The sequence below is a fragment of the Scyliorhinus torazame genome, chromosome 5, assembly GCF_047496885.1.
Source record: "Scyliorhinus torazame isolate Kashiwa2021f chromosome 5, sScyTor2.1, whole genome shotgun sequence".
NCBI lineage: Eukaryota > Metazoa > Chordata > Chondrichthyes > Carcharhiniformes > Scyliorhinidae > Scyliorhinus > Scyliorhinus torazame.
In genome coordinates, this window is record NC_092711.1 from 112,224,841 (window position 1) to 112,240,975 (window position 16,135).

At 45.9% G+C, this 16,135-nt stretch overlaps 5 non-coding genes across 5 annotated transcripts; all 5 read right to left on the minus strand.

The window, feature by feature from the left end:
* Nucleotides 1-2,420: 2,420 nt before the first annotated feature.
* Nucleotides 2,421-2,493, minus strand: trnar-ccg (transfer RNA arginine (anticodon CCG)). Its single transcript has one exon. It is a non-coding gene; the product is annotated as a tRNA-Arg (tRNA).
* Nucleotides 2,494-2,575: 82 nt separating this feature from the next.
* On the minus strand, nucleotides 2,576-2,648 carry trnav-uac (transfer RNA valine (anticodon UAC)). Its single transcript has one exon. It is a non-coding gene; the product is annotated as a tRNA-Val (tRNA).
* Nucleotides 2,649-5,496: 2,848 nt separating this feature from the next.
* Nucleotides 5,497-5,569, minus strand: trnav-aac (transfer RNA valine (anticodon AAC)). The gene has a single exon. It is a non-coding gene; the product is annotated as a tRNA-Val (tRNA).
* Nucleotides 5,570-12,344: 6,775 nt separating this feature from the next.
* trnar-ccg (transfer RNA arginine (anticodon CCG)) lies at nucleotides 12,345-12,417 on the minus strand. Its single transcript has one exon. It is a non-coding gene; the product is annotated as a tRNA-Arg (tRNA).
* A 94-nt stretch (nucleotides 12,418-12,511) lies between these two features.
* Nucleotides 12,512-12,584, minus strand: trnar-ucu (transfer RNA arginine (anticodon UCU)). The gene has a single exon. It is a non-coding gene; the product is annotated as a tRNA-Arg (tRNA).
* Between the last annotated feature and the right edge of the window lie 3,551 nt (nucleotides 12,585-16,135).

Below are 16,135 nucleotides of genomic sequence, written 5' to 3' on the forward strand. Positions count from 1 at the left end.
ATAATACCGACAATTATGGATAATATTTCCAAAACTTAACTCAGGTGAACCAAAGGCCACTGAGTCTCGGCCATCCCATCCTGTAATGAATCTACAAATGTGAGAAAGTCTGAAATGCACAATAACCATTTCAATAGAGCATCACCAAGCAACACGATTATTATTATCGTGCAGGACCATGTGACGTTTTGGTGTATAGTTTAGCCTTCAACAAAAATATAAATTTTTTGGTCGATGTTGATCGATGTTGACCATTTCTGCCCAATGATAAGGCGCCATCCAGGTTAGGGGCAGACTTCACCTGCTGAGAGACGGAGGGGCAGGTCCCAAGGTGAGTGCAACAACATCCCAGGGGCTATGTCGACTCCACCAGTTACAAAAACCCTGAAGCGCCGCTGATGTGAATTTGTGCTGTCCCTACAGATCCTCACATTCTCACACTTGCTGCATTCACGCAGCTGTTGATCAATCTGCCCCGACAGCTCCTCCAAACACATCTTTTCATTCTTTGTTTCTTCCATTGCTCCAACAGAGAGCTGGCACAGACACGGCAGCCCGAATGGCCTCATTCTGTGGTGTAATCATTCTCTGATTCGATGCTAACCTCACCCTGTGGCCAGGGAACCCTAGGCCTTTTCTCATTTAATCTCTCCTGACTTGCACCCTGTCAGAGCCCTTTCCTGTTGTTCTGTTTGCTCCCTCCGGGATTTCACTTGGTTACAACGTCCTACATTTCTAACCTGTCCGGTTTTAATGAAAGGTGATGGTGAAAGACGAGCTTTGTTGTCCTGTCGACAAATGCCGCCTGGCTCCCTGAGTTGTTCAAGTATTTTCCGCTTTCTCCGCAGATGTTAGATCGAATTTCGATGCCAATGACAGTCTGCTTGGGTTATTTTTGAGGGTCTCGTTGGTCTAGGAGTGTGATTCTCACTTCGGGTGTCTCGGTGTCGAAATTTGCGAGTAATCCCGCCTTCAAATCTCGGATGAGCCCTTTGATGCTGTTTTCTGTTGGTCACGCGACATGTTTTCTTCATTTCTTTGCGGCGCAGACGGCGGGATTCATTCACATGGGGTTCGCTTTGAGAAGCTGAGCTCACGCTTCAGGGAATCAATAAGTTCCCGAGAAAATCGTGACATTTTCGAAAAGCTTGTCTATGTGTGGACATTCACTTATCTCTATTGACTAATTCCAGTGGATTCAGGCAGCTCTCTGTCAGTTTTATTTTATTCAGTTCAACATCAGACTGTGTAATCTCTCTTCCCCCTCCACCATCTGTTTCCATCAACTTATTTTCATTCCTTCCATTGCTCCCCTCCCCCCGCCCATAAAATCCTGCTTGAGCAATCTGATCCCTGTTGCCAATTGTTCTCTGACACAGTGCTTACTTTGTTCTGCCATTAACACATTCTGACCTCTTAATGCGCCATCAGCACCTTTCTTAGCCTTGATTAGCCTCATTTACATTGCCTTTTTCTTTCTGTCCGAGACATTTTCGTCATTTTCCACCTATTGCTGACCACTCTATCGAGGCCCAATAGGGCACCCCACCCCTCGCCCATCCACAATAGTCCGAATCTGACCCCATTTCCAGTTCTCCAGCTTTGACAAAGAGTCACCCAGACCCGGAACGACACATGCCATCTCTCTCCACAGAGGCTGTCAGACCTGCTGAGATTGTCCAGTATTTTCTGTTTTTGTTTCAGAATGAAGCATCCGCAGGAAATTGCATTTGTCGTTCATTTAGACATGTTTGAGATGGTGAATAAGTATGTTCATCTGCATTTGTAAATGCATGAAATTCTGTTGTGGGTGTACTAGCTCCGAATATCCAAAATAGGAAGATCCTTTTCTTCTCATTGCCTGTCGAAAATTCAGTACTTGTGACTTAATGTGGAATTTATTTTAGTGGCTCATGAGAGACTAAACCTCATAATCCTCGAACATACGAGATCGGGGAACAAAAGTACTTTGTGCAAACATTCCTCACACAACATGAGAAGCACTTGATGTTTCTACCCGGTATAGACCCGGGGACCTTTCGCATGTTAGGGGAATGTGCTAACCACTACACTACCGAAACCGCTGGCGGTGCAGTAATCAATTGACTCGTGCAATGTTCAACCTCACTGTGCTGCCGCCTCTTCTCATGGTTCGGCTGAGAGGCCATGCCACTTATTACAAGAAGACAGCCGTTTCTTTAAAGCCGATGTCTCAACTTATAAAACAATCAGGAATGGAACTTTACAGACCTGAAGATAAGTTATGTTTTGCTTGAAGTGGAAGTTAAATAGAGAAGGCAGGGCTTTCGTAAATAACCACAACCGATACGAGAATGGAAGATGTTCTGCTCACTTTGCTCTGCATCAAGAATCAGCTGTCCCACCCACTGAGTTAAAGCGCACGCCAAAATTCACAAGTCCGAGCCAGCCAGGAGTCGAACCTAGAATCTCCTGATTCGGAGTCAGGCGCGTTATCCATTGCGCCCCTGGCCCATTCGAGGGCATGCATTTGGCTGTTCCTCGTTGATGAAGACCAGTTACGAGATAGTCTGCAGACTAAACCGGAAGTACGAGATGTTTCTGCCCGGTTTCGAACCGGGGACCTTTCGCGTGTAAGGCGAATGTGATAACCACTACACCACAGAAACAGTTGGCAAATCACGGACGTGTACAATGTTCAACCTCACTGTGTTGCTGCAGATTCGCATTGCGAGGCTGAGAGGCCAGGCCACTTGTTACAAGACGACAGCTGTTTATTTTAAAAAAAACAGATGTTTCAACATATAAAACCGTGAGATGTAGAAATTATATCGAACTGAACATAAGTTCTATTTTGCTTAGCTCGGTCTTAAATTTGTGCCCTGTGGTCTCGAGGTATGGTCCTCGTTTACGGATTTTTAATCAATGCGAGCGGTCGTGGGTTTAAATCCAGGACTGGCCCTTTACTCCAGGTCAGACATTATGAATTGTTTGCGATGCTGACGGCGGGGTTGATTTACATTGGCCCACTCTGAAAAAGGTTTCTCAGGACTCGGGATGTTTACGTCGTTTCTCTCCCCACAGATGATGCTCGAGGGAGACAGTGTCTGAGCTGGAGTGCGTTTGGATAAAATTGATGCTCCAGATCTGCGTTAACTTCACAGGGACGTGACCCATCTAATCCACAGAGCCAAAGTGGAGAATTGACCTGACGTGGAGAGCTGCATCTTAACGCTGACCTCCCGGACCTCGGCCTCCTGAAATGTTCCAAAGAAGCTCAACAAACACTCGAGGAACAGCAGCGCATCTTTCCACTGGGCTCAATACAGCTTTCACACTCAGAGAGTGGTCAACAGTCTCACACTGTAAATGCTTCCCCCATTCTGTGTGTTCTTCCATCGCAGATTTGGGTTTGAATCTTGTTTCCACTTGTTCTTTGTATCCGGGCGACAGTTGTTGAGAGCTGGCACAGACACAGCGGCTGGAATGGCCTCATACTGTGGTGTAATTATTCTCTCATTCGACGCTAACCTCACCTGTGGCCAGGGAACCCTAGGCCTTTTCTCATTTAATCTCTCCTGACTTGCACCCTGTCAGAGCCCTTTCCTGTTGTTCTGTTTGCTCCCTCCGGGATTTCACTTGGTTAAAACGTCCGACATTTCTAACCGGTCCCGGTTTTAATGAAAGGTGATGGTGAAAGACGAGCTTTGTTGTCCTGTCGACAAATCCCACCGGACTCGCTGAGTTGTTCCAGTATTTTCCGCAGATGTTAGATCGACTTTCGATGGCAATAACAGCATGCTTAAGTTACTTTCCCAGGGCTCGTTGATCGAGGGGTATGATTCTCGCTTTGGGTGTCTCGGTTTCGAAAGTTGCGCGAGTTCCCAGGTTTAAATCCCGGACGAGCCCTTTGATAAGGTTTTCTGTTGGTCAAGCGATATGTTTTCTTCATTTCTTTGCGGCGCATTCGGCGGGAGCCATTAACATTGGGTTTCCTTTGAGAAGCTCAGCTCACACAGCAGGGAACCAACACGTTCCCGAGACAATCGAGACATTTTCTAAAAGCTTGTCTGTGATTAGACATTCATTTACCTCTATTGACTAATTCCAGTGGATTCAGGCAGCTTTCTGTCTGTTTCATTTTATTCAGTTCAGCAACATCAGACTGTGTAATCTCTCTTCCCCCTTCACATCTGTTTCCACCAACTTATTTTCATTCCTTCCATTGATACGTTTTACCCTCAGCATTGGCCCCCTCCCCCAGCCCATACCATCCTATATGAGCAATCTGATCCCTGTCGCGAATTGATCTCTGACACACTGCTTACTTTGTTCTGCTATTAACACATTCTGATCTCTTGAGGCGCCACTATCAGCACCTTTGTTAGCCTTGATAAGCAACATTTACATTCCCTTTTTCTTTCTGTCCGAGACATTTTCGTCATTTTCCACCTATTGCTGACACTCTATCGAGGCCCAATAGGGCACCCCAACCCCGCCCCAGCCACAATAGTCTGAATCTGACCCTATTTCCAGTTCTCCAGCTTTGACAAAGAGTCACCCAGACCCGGAACGACAGCTGCCATCTCGCTCCACAGAGGCTGTCAGACCTGCTGAGATTGTCCAGTATTTTCTGTTTTTGTTTCAGAATGAAGCACCCGCAGTAAGTTGCATTTGTCGTTCATTTAGACATGTTTGAGATGGTGAATAAGTATGTTCATCTACATTTGTAAATGCACGAAATTCTGTTGTGGGTGTACTATCTCCGAATATCCAAAATAGGAAGATCCTTTTCTTCACATTGCCTGTCGAAAATTCAGTACTTGTGACTTAATGTGGAATTTATTTTAGTGACTAAACCTCATAATCCTCGAACATACGAGATCGGGGAACAAAGTACTTTGTGCAAACATTCCTCACACAACATGAGAAGCGCTTGATGTTTCTACCCGGTATGGACCCGGGGACCTTTCGCATGTTACGGGAATGTGATAACCACTACACTACAGGAACCGCTGGCGGTGCAGTAATCAATGGACTCGTGCAATGTTCAACCTCACTGTGCTGCCGCCTCTTCTCATGGTTCGGCTGAGAGGCCATGCCACTTATTACAAGAAGACAGCCGTTTCTTTAAAGCCGATGTCTCAACTTATAAAACAATCAGGAATCGAACTTTACTGACCTGAAGATAAGTTATGTTTTGCGTGAAGTGGAAGTTAAATTGAGAAGGCAGGGCTTTCGAAAATAACCACAACCGATACGAGAATTGAAGATGCCCTGCCCACTTTGCTCTGCATCAAGAACCAGCTGTCCCACCCACTGAGTTAAAGCGCACGCCAAAATTCTGAAATCCTATCCAGCGAGGAGTCGAACGTGGAATCTCCTAATTCGAAGTCAGACGTTATCCATTGCGCCACTGGCCCATGCGGGTGCATGCATTTGGCTGTTCCTCTTTGATAAAGACCAGTTACGAGATTGCGGTAATAGTCTGCAACAGAGTAAACTAGAAGTATGAGATGTTTCTGCCCGGTTCCGAACCGGGGATCTTTCGCGTGTTAAGCAAACGTGATAACCACTACACCACAGAAACAGCTGGCAACCAACGGACGTGTACACTGTCCAACGTCACTGTGTTGCTGCAGATTCGCATGGTGAGGCTGAGAGGCCAGGCCACTTATTACAAGAGGACAGCTGTTTCTTCAAAAAAAACTGATAGAACATAGAAAATATAGCACAGAACAGGCCCTTCGGCCCACGATGTTGTGCCGAACCTTTGTCCTAGATTAATCATAGATTATCATTGAATTTACAGTGCAGAAGGAGGCCATTCGGCCCCCCGAGTCTGCACCAGCTCTTGGAAAGAGCACCCTACCCAAACTCAACACCTCCACCCAACACCAAGGGCAATTTGGACATCAAGGGCAATTTATCATTGGCCAATTCACCTAACCCGCACATCTTTGGACTGTGGGAGGAAACCGGAGCACCCGGAGGAAACCCACGCAGACGCGGGGAGGACGTGCAGACTCCGCACAGACAATGACCCAAGCCGGAATCGAACCTGGGACCATGGATCTGTGAAGCAATTGTGCTATCCACAATTCTACCGTGCTGCCCTTAAGAACAAATAAATCTACACTATATCATTTTCCCGTAATCCATGTACCTATCCAACAGCTGCTTGAAGGTCCCTAATGTTTCCGACTCAACTACTTCCACAGGCAGTGCATTCCATGCCCCCACTACTCTCTGGGTAAAGAACCTACCTCTGATAGCCCTCCTATATCTTCCACCTTTCACCTTAAATTTATGTCCCCTTGTAATGGTGTGTTCCACCTGGGGAAAAAGTCTCTGGCTGTCTACTCTATCTATTCCCCTGATCATCTTATAAACCTCTATCAAGTCGCCCCTCATCCTTCTCCGCTCTAATGAGAAAAGGCCTAGCACCCTCAACCTTTCCTCGTAAGACCTACTCTCCATTCCAGGCAACATCCTGGTAAATCTTCTTTGCACCTTTTCCAGAGCTTCCACATCCTTCCTAAAATGAGGCGACCAGAACTGTACACAGTACTCCAAATGTGGCCGCACCAAAGTTTTGTACAGCTGCATCATCACCTCACGGCTCTTAAATTCAATCCCTCTGTTAATGAACGCGAGCACACCATAGGCCTTCTTCACAGCTCTATCCACTTGAGTGGCAACTTTCAAAGATGTATGAACATAGACCCCAAGGTCTCTCTGCTCCTCTACAATGCCAAGAACTCTACCGTTAACCCTGTATTCCGCATTCATATTTGTCCTTCCAAAATGGACAACCTCACACTTTTCAGGGTTAAACTCCATCTGCCACTTCTCAGCCCAGCTCTGCATCCTATCTATGTCTCTTTGCAGCCGACAACAGCCCTCCTTATTATCCACAACTCCACCAATCTTCGTATCGTTTGCAAATTTACTGACCCACCCTTCAACTCCCTCATCCAAGTCATTAATGAAAATCACAAACAGCAGAGGACCCAGAACTGATCCCTGCGGTACACCACTGGTAACTGGGATCCAGGCTGAATATTTGCCATCCACCACCACTCTCTGACTTCTATCGGTTAGCCAGTTCGTTATCCAACTGGCCAAATTTCCCACTGTCCCATGCCTCCTTACTTTGTGCAGAAGCCTACCATGGGGAACTTTATCAAATGCCTTACTAAAATCCATGTACACTACATCCACTGCTTTACCTTCATCCACATGCTTGGTCACCTCCTCAAAGAATTCAATAAGATTTGTAAGGCAAGACCTACCCCTCACAAATCCGTGCTGACTATCCCTAATCAAGCAGTGTCTTTCCAGATGCTCAGAAATCCTATCCTTCAGTACCCTTTCCATTACTTTGCCTACCACCGAAGTAAGACTAACTGGCCTGTAATTCCCAGGGTTATCCCTAGTTCCTTTTTTGAACAGGGGCACGACATTCGCCACTCTCCAATCCCCTGGTACCACCCCTGTTGACAGTGAGGACGAAAAGATAATTGCCAACGGCTCTGCAATTTCATCTCTTGCTTCCCATAGAATCCTTGGATATATCCCGTCAGGCCCGGGGGACTTGTCTATCCTCAAGTTTTTCAAAATGCCCAACACATCTTCCTTCCTAACAAGTATTTCCTCGAGCTTACCAATCTGTTTCACACTGTCCTCTCCAACAATATCGCTCCTCTCATTTGTAAATACAGAAGAAAAGTACTCATTCAAGACCTCTCCTATCTCTTCAGACTCAATACACAATCTCCCGCTACTGTCCTTGATCGGACCTACCCTCGCTCTAGTCATTCTCATATTTCTCACATATGTGTAAAAGGCCTTGGGGTTTTCCTTGATCCTACCCGCCAAAGATTGTTCATGCCCTCTCTTAGCTCTCCTAATCCCTTTCTTCAGTTCCCTCCTGGCTATCTTGTATCCCTCCAATGCCCTGTCTGAACCTTGTTTCCTCAGCCTTACATAAGTCACCTTTTTCCTCTTAACAAGACATTCAACCTCTCTTGTCAACCATGGTTCCCTCACTCGACCATCTCTTCCCTGCCTGACAGGGACATACATATCAAGGACACGTAGCACCTGTTCCTTGAACAAGTTCCACATTTCACTTGTGTCCTTCCCTGCCAGCCTATGTTCCCAACTTATGCACTTCAATTCTTGTCTGACAACATCGTATTTACCCTTCCCCCAATTGTAAACCTTGCCCTGTTGCACGTACCTATCCCTCTCCATTACTAAAGTGAAAGTCACAGAATTGTGGTCACTATCTCCAAAATGCTCCCCCACTAACAAATCTATCACTTGCCCTGGTTCATTACCCAGTACTAAATCTAATATTGCCCCTCCTCTGGTTGGACAATCTACATACTGTGTTAGAAAAGCTTCCTGGACACACTGCACAAACACCACCCCATCCAAACTATTTGATCTAAAGAGTTTCCACTTAATATTTGGGAAGTTAAAGTCGCCCATGACTACTACCCTATGACTTCTGCACCTTTCCAAAATCTGTTTCCCAATCTGTTCCTCCACATCTCTGCTACTATTGGGGGGCCTATAGAAAACTCCTAACAAGGTGACTGCTCCTTTCCTATTTCTGACTTCAACCCATACTACCTCAATAGGGTGATACTCCTCGAACTGCCTTTCTGCAGCTGTTATACTATCTCTAATTAATAATGCCACCCCCCCCACCTCTTTTACCACCCTCCCTAATCTTATTGAAACATCTATACCCAGGGACCTCCAACAACCATTTCTGCCCCTCTTCTATCCAAGTTTCCGTGATGGCCACCACATCGTAGTCCCAAGTACCGATCCATGCCTTAAGTTCACCCACCTTATTCCTGATGCTTCTTGCGTTGAAGTATACACACTTCAACACATCTCCGTGCCTGCAAATACTCTCCTTTGTCAGTGTTCCCTTCCCCACTGCCTCATTACATGCTTTGGCGTCCTGAATATCGGCTACCTTAGTTGCTGGACTACAAATCCGGTTCCCATTCACCTGCCAAATTAGTTGGGTGATGTTTCAACATATAAAACCATGAGATGTAGAAATTATATCGAACTTAACATAAGTTATATTTTGGTTAAGCTCGGTCTTAAATTTGTGCTCTTTGGTCTCGAGGTATGGTTCTCGTTTAAATATTTTTAATCAATGCGAGCGGACGTGGGTTTAAATCCAGGACAAGCCCTTTACTCCAGGTCAGACATTATGAATTGTTTGCGACGCTGACGGCGGGGTTGATTTACATTGGCCCACTCTGAAAAAGATTCCTCAGGACTCGGGATGTTAATGTCGTTTCTCTCCCCACAGATGATGCTCGAGGGCGACAGCGTCTGAGCTGGAGTGCGTTTGGATAGAATTGATATTCCAGATCTGCGTTAACTTCTCAGGGACGTGACCCATCTAATCCACAGAGCCAATGTGGAGACTTGAACTGACTGGAGAGCTGCATCTTAACGCTGACCTTCCGGACCTCGGCCTCCTGAAATGTTCCAAAGAGGCTCAACAAACACTCGAGGAACAGCAGCGCATCTTTCCACTGGGCTCAATACAGCTTTCACACTCAGAGAGTGTTCAACAGTTTCACACTGTAAATGCTGCCCCCATTCTGTGTGTCCTTCCATCGCAGATTTGGGTTTGAATCTTGTTTCCACTTGCTCTTTGTGTCCGGGCGGTAGTTGTTGAGAGCTGGCACAGACTCAGCGGCTGGAATGGCCTCATACTGTGGTGTAATTATTCTCTCATTCGACGCTAACCTCACTCTGTGGCCAGGGAACCCTAGGCCTTTTCTCATTTAATCTCTCCTGACCTGCACCCTGTCAGAGCCCTTTCCTGTTGTTCTGTTTGCTCCCTCCGGGATTTCACTTGGTTAAAACGTCCGACATTTCTCACCGGTCCCGGTTTTAATGAAAGGTGATGGTGAAAGACGAGCTTTGTTGTCCTGTCGACAAATGCCGCCTGACTCGCTGAGTCGTTCCAGTATTTTCCGCAGACGTTAGATCGACTTTCGATGGCAATAACAGCGTGCTTCCGTTACTTCCGAGATGCTTTTTGGTCTAGGGGTATGATTCTCGCTGTGGGTATTTCCGTGTCGAAAAGTGCGTCAGATCCCGGGTTCAAATCCCGGACGACCCATTTGATATTATTTTCTGTTGGTCAAGCGACATGTTTTCTTCATTGCTTTGCGGCGCAGACGGCGGGATTCATTCACATTGGGTTTCCTTTGAGAAGCTCAGCTCACACAGCAGTGAACCGATACGTTCCCGAGACAATCGATACATTTTCTAAAAGCTTGTCTATGAGTGGACATTCACTTACCTCTATTGACTAATTCCAGTGGATTCAGGCAGCTCTCTGTCTGTTTCATTTTATTCAGTTCAACAACTTCAGACTGTGCAATCTCTCTTCCCCCTTCACATCTGTTTATTCCCATCAACTTATTTTCATTCCTTCCATTGATATGTTTAACCCTAAACATGGCACCCCTCCCCCCAGCCCATACCATCCCACTTCAGCAATCTGATCCCCGTTCCTAATTGTCCTTTGGTTCACTGTTTACTTTGTTATACCATTAACACATTCTGATCTCTTAATGCGCCACTATCAGCATTTTCTTAGCCTTGATTAGCCTCATTTACATTCCCTTTTTCTTTCTGTCCGAGACATTTTCGTCATTTTCCACCTATTGCTGACCACTCTATCGAGGCCCAATACGGCATCCCACCCCATCCACAATAGTCTGAATCTGACCCTATTTCCAGTTCTCCAGCTTTGACAAAGAGTCACCCAGACCCGGAACGACAGCTGCCATCTTGCTCCACAGACGCTGTCAGACATGCTGAGATTGTCCAGTATTTTCTGTTTTTGTTTCAGAATGAAGCATCCGCAGTAACTTGCATTTGTCGTTCATTTAGACAGGTTTGAGATGGTGAATACGTATGTTCATCTGCATTTGTAAATGCATGAAATTCAGGACTTCAGGAAGCAAAGTACTGTACACAGCATCAACGGGGCCGAGGTGGAAATGGTTAGCAGTTTCAAATACCTAGGGGTGCACATCTCCAAAGATCTGTTCTGGTCCACCCACGTCGACGCTACCACCAAGAAAGCACAACATCGCCTATACTTCCTCAGGAAACTAAGGAAATTCGGCATGTCCACATTAACCCTTACCAACCTTTACAGATCCACCATAGAAAGCATCCTATCAGGCTGCATCACAGCCTGGTATGGCAACTGCTCGGCCCAGGACCGCAAGAAACTTCAGAGAGTCGTGAACACTGCCGAGTCCATCACACGAGCCTGCCTCCCATCCATTGACTCCATCTACACCTCCCGCTGCCTGGGGAAAGGGGGCAGCATAATCATAGATCCCTCCCACCCGGCTTACTCACTATTCCAACTTCTTCCATCGGGCAGGAGATACAGAAGTCTGAGAACACGCACGAACAGACTCAAAAACAGCTTCTTCCTCACTGTCACCAGACTCTTAAATGACCCTTATGGACTGACCTCATTAACACTACACCCTGCCTGCTTCATCCGATGCCAGTGCTTTTGTAGTTACATTGTATATGTTGTGTTGCCTATTATGTATTTTCTTTTATTCCCTTTTCTTCTCATGTACTGAATGATCTGTTGAGCTGCTCGCAGAAAAATACTTTTCATTGTATCTCGGTACACGTGACAATAATCAAATTCAATCCAAATTCTGTTGTGGTGTACTAGCTCCGAATATCCAAAATAGGAAGATCCTTTTCTTCTCATTGCCTGTCGAAAATTCAGTACTTGTGACTTAATGTGGAATTTATTTTAGTGGCTCATGAAAGACTAAACCTTATAATCCTCGAACATACGAGATCGGGGAACAAAAGTACTTTGTGCAAACATTCCTCACAGAATATGAAAAGCACTGGATGTTTCTGCCCGGTATCGACCCGGGGACCTTTCGCATGTTAGGGGAATATGCTAACCACTACACTACAGAAGCCGCTGGCGGTGCAGTAATCAATGGACTCGTGCAATGTTCAACCTCACTGTGTTGCTGCAGCTTCTCATGGTTCGGCTGAGAGGCCATGTCACTTATTACAAGAAGACAGCCGTTTCTTTAAAACCGATGTCCCAATTTATAAAACAATCAAGAATCGAACTTTACAGACCTGAAGATAAGTTATGTTTTGCTTGAAGTGGAAGTAAAATTGAGAAGGCAGAGCTTTCGTTAATAACCACAACCGATACGAGAATTGAAGATGTCCTGCTCACTTTGCTCTGCATCAAGAACCAGCTGTCCCACCCACTGAGTTAAAGAGCACACCAAAAGTTTTAAGTCCGAGCCAGCCAGGAGTCGAACCTGGAATCTCCTGATTCGGAGTCAGACGCGTTATCCATTGCGCTACTGGCCCACAGCGGTGCCAGGCTTTTGGTATTCCTCGATGATGAAGATCAGTTACGAGATTAAGGTAATATTCAGCAACAGGCTAAACTTGAAGCACGAGATGTTTCTGCCCGGTTTCGAACTGGTGACCTTTCGCGTAGAAGGCGAATGTGATAACCACTACACTACAGAAACAGCTGCCAATGCGAAAGCCAACGGACCTGTGCCACGTTCAACTAAACTGCCTTGCTGCAGCTTCTCATTGTTCGGCTGAGGGGCCCTGTCACTTCTTACAAGAACACGTCTGTTTCTTTAAAACTGATGTCTCAATTTGCAAGACCAGAAGAAATAGAACTTCTCTTGAGCTGAAGCATTTGTTCAGCAACCCAAGGCCGGAAGTGAACGTTGGTCCCTGGCGCTGTGAGGCAGCAGTTCTAACCACTCGGCCACCTCACTGAAATTTTGCTATCTGGAAACCGCTCATGCCTGCAGATAAAATACTCACCGAATCGACTAATTGACCTCATCCTAAAATGTTTTACAACGCACCCGCCAGTAGGGGGTGCCATTGTCAAGCATGGGCCTGATGAAGTCACGTGATGGCACTGACAAAGCCAATGGAGATGGTATCCTGAGTGATGTAACAATAGCACTGATGCAGTGTGTGGGTGGAACAATGAGCTGAACAGAGCCCGGGTTCCCTCTCTGCTTCTCAATCTCTGCCTCATCCCATTCCCATTCACACAGAGAGATTCAGTCAGGCATGCCTCTGTTAATACTGGCGGCGCTCTTGCATAGTAAGTTCTGGATTGTGGGCTGGATTCGCCGGTCCCCCAGCCGCGTCTTTCTCAGATGGACAACTCACTCTCAGAGTCTCGGAAATTTTGATTAACCCTTCATAGATTAGAATTTAGAAGGATGAGGGGGGATCTTATCGAAACTTAAAATTATGAAGGGAATAGATAGGATAGATGCGGGAAGGTTGTTTCCACTGGCGGGTGAAAGCAGAACGAGGAGGCATAGCCTCAAAATAAGTGGAAGTAGATTTAGGACTGAGTTTAGGAGGAACTTCTTCACCCAAAGGGTTGTGAATCTATGGAATTCCTTGCCCAGTGAAGCAATAGAGGCTCCTTCATTAAATGTATTTAAGATAAAGATAGATAGATTTTTGAAGAATAAAGGGATTAAGGGTTATGGTGTTCGGGCCGGAAAGTGGAGCTGAGTCCACAAAAGATCAGCTATGATCTCATTGAATGGCGGAGCAGGCTCGAGGGGCCAGATGGCCTACTCCTGCTCCTAGTTCTTATGTTCTTATGTTTCATTCATCTACTTTCGCAAGCGGACTATGCGCAGATCCAGCAACTCAGTCACCGGTGACAATATGGCATCATAAAGGGATTCCGTGCGTTTAGATTGCAGATATACAGACCCAACTATGTACCGCATGCTCTGGTATCAGCAAAAACCGGCACAGCCGCCGAGATTGATCATCATTAACATATTGGCGATGAAGAGGAGATTTCAAGGCGATATCTGGCGGCTGCCAACAAGTGTAAAAAGAATGGTTATACCAATATAAACGCGCTCAGTGTGGAGGACGGGGCAGTCTATTACTGTGCAATGAGCACAGTGTCACAAAGCAGCTACAGTCATGTACAAAAACTTCAAAGCGTATTTTCAATTCCACTAATTTTGCGTTCCTGCCCTTGCTCTGGGGGATGGTTTGATCTCGATTCAGAAAAACACTCAAGTCTATATATCCACCGATTATATTGTGGTCTCTGTCCTTATACAGGTCAATAAAGGGGACATTTGGGATTCGTGAGATTAATCTGCATGTCGCCATGCACAGTAAATTTATGATTGGAATATCACTTCCGAGCAGAAGTAATGCAAGCTCTCAGATGTGGGGATAATCAAATCTTCCGGGACCATTAAGTTAGGTGGGTCTAAGACTACTGCATCTGAGCCACTAGTTCCTGTAACTGAAGACAGAATGGACTGATCTGCTGTACTTATGAATACATAGACTGCACATTTACTATTCAATGAGAGTCTCACGAAGCAACACCACTAAATTACCAGAAAGGAGCACGCTTTTTTAGACTTCAGTGGAACATCGATTTCCGATCGAAAATACATCAAATATGTGTTGACTCGTTTTGCTTTCTGTTATGCAGTCGCCCAGATAAGCGAGGGGATGAGCGAGTGGTGCTGTCCATGGTGAGTGCTGTAAAGTTCATGGGACTCTGATAACTCCTCGACTCACAAAAGTTCAGAAAATTATAATAATTTACGAACAGAAAATTATAATAATTTCAAAATTCAGAATCAGCCTCATGTCGACCAACAAAAACGGTCATCCGTAGAATTATCATTATAAGTTATATAGTAAGTTATATAAGTTATATTATAACTTATAATTACACACTCCCGGAGGTGGCGCCGACTTGAGCGTGCCCGACAGCCAAAGCCATGGCCTGTTCGGCGGGGTCGGCGAAAGTTACGGAGAGTCATCCGCAGAATTATCATTATAAGTTAATGAACAATAAAATCTGGGTACACATTGAATGGCGAATGGGGGTTTTGCCGTGAAGAAAATACTGAGTCTCGAGATCATAACGAGGTGAGCGGCGAATCGGTTCCCCGCGATAGTTCCGAATCAATCGCTCTTCAGGGCAGGCAATTATCTGTCAGAGCAGAAATCCAGATTCAGGTCCCACTGCACCGCTGATCCAACCAAACACAAGAGTCTATAGCATCACAATGATGTTGGAGTGAGACTAACAAACGGAAACTATGACCGGGGACACCGCAGACTGAAAGCTGAAAATGTGCGCGGCGATTGTCAGCTGCAGTCACAAGTGATGGAGCGGAAATAGCGACAGTTGTGCATCCAGCCGCCTTTGACCACCCTGCACCTGCTCACTGCTCACCTCACTGAGAACAATATTGTGTCGGAGGGGCGGTAAGGGGCCAGATTCAACTGACACTATATACGCCTATTTGAAAGAGGTCTTTCTTTCTTTTTTAAATATATTTTATTGAAATTTTTTTCCCTGAACAACATTTTTCCCGCTTACAAAACAAACGAAACGATAACAATAACAAAACAGAAATTTTTAACTTTTTAACAATAATAATAATAATAATAGTACACAAGTACCAAAACCTAATTCTCTATTGACCTATACTCAACTAAACCTCCTCCCCCCCTCCCCCTGGGTTGCTGCTGCTGGTCATCCGCCTTCCCTCTAACGTTCCCCAAGGTAGTCGAGAAATGGCTGCCACCGCCTGGTGAACCCTTGAGCCGATCCTATTAGGGCAAACTTTATCTGCTCCAGTTTAATAAACCCCGCCATATCGTTTACCCAGGCCTCCAGTCCGGGGGGTTTTGCCTCCTTCCACATGAGTAGGATCCTGCGCCGGGCTACGAGGGACGCAAATGCCACGACATCGGCCTCTTTCGCCTCCTGCACTCCCGGCTCTTCCGCAACTCCAAATATAGCTAACCCCCAGCTAGGTTTGACCCGGGCATTCACCACCTGCGAGATCACTCCTGTCACTCCCTTCCAATATCCTTCCAGTGCCGGACACGGCCAAAACATATGTGCGTGGTTTGCCGGGCTCCCGTCACACCTCCCACATCTGTTCTCCACTCCAAAAAACCTGCTCAATCTTGCCCCCGTTATGTGTGCTCTATGTAGCACCTTAAATTGAATCAGGCTAAGCCTGGCGCATGAGGA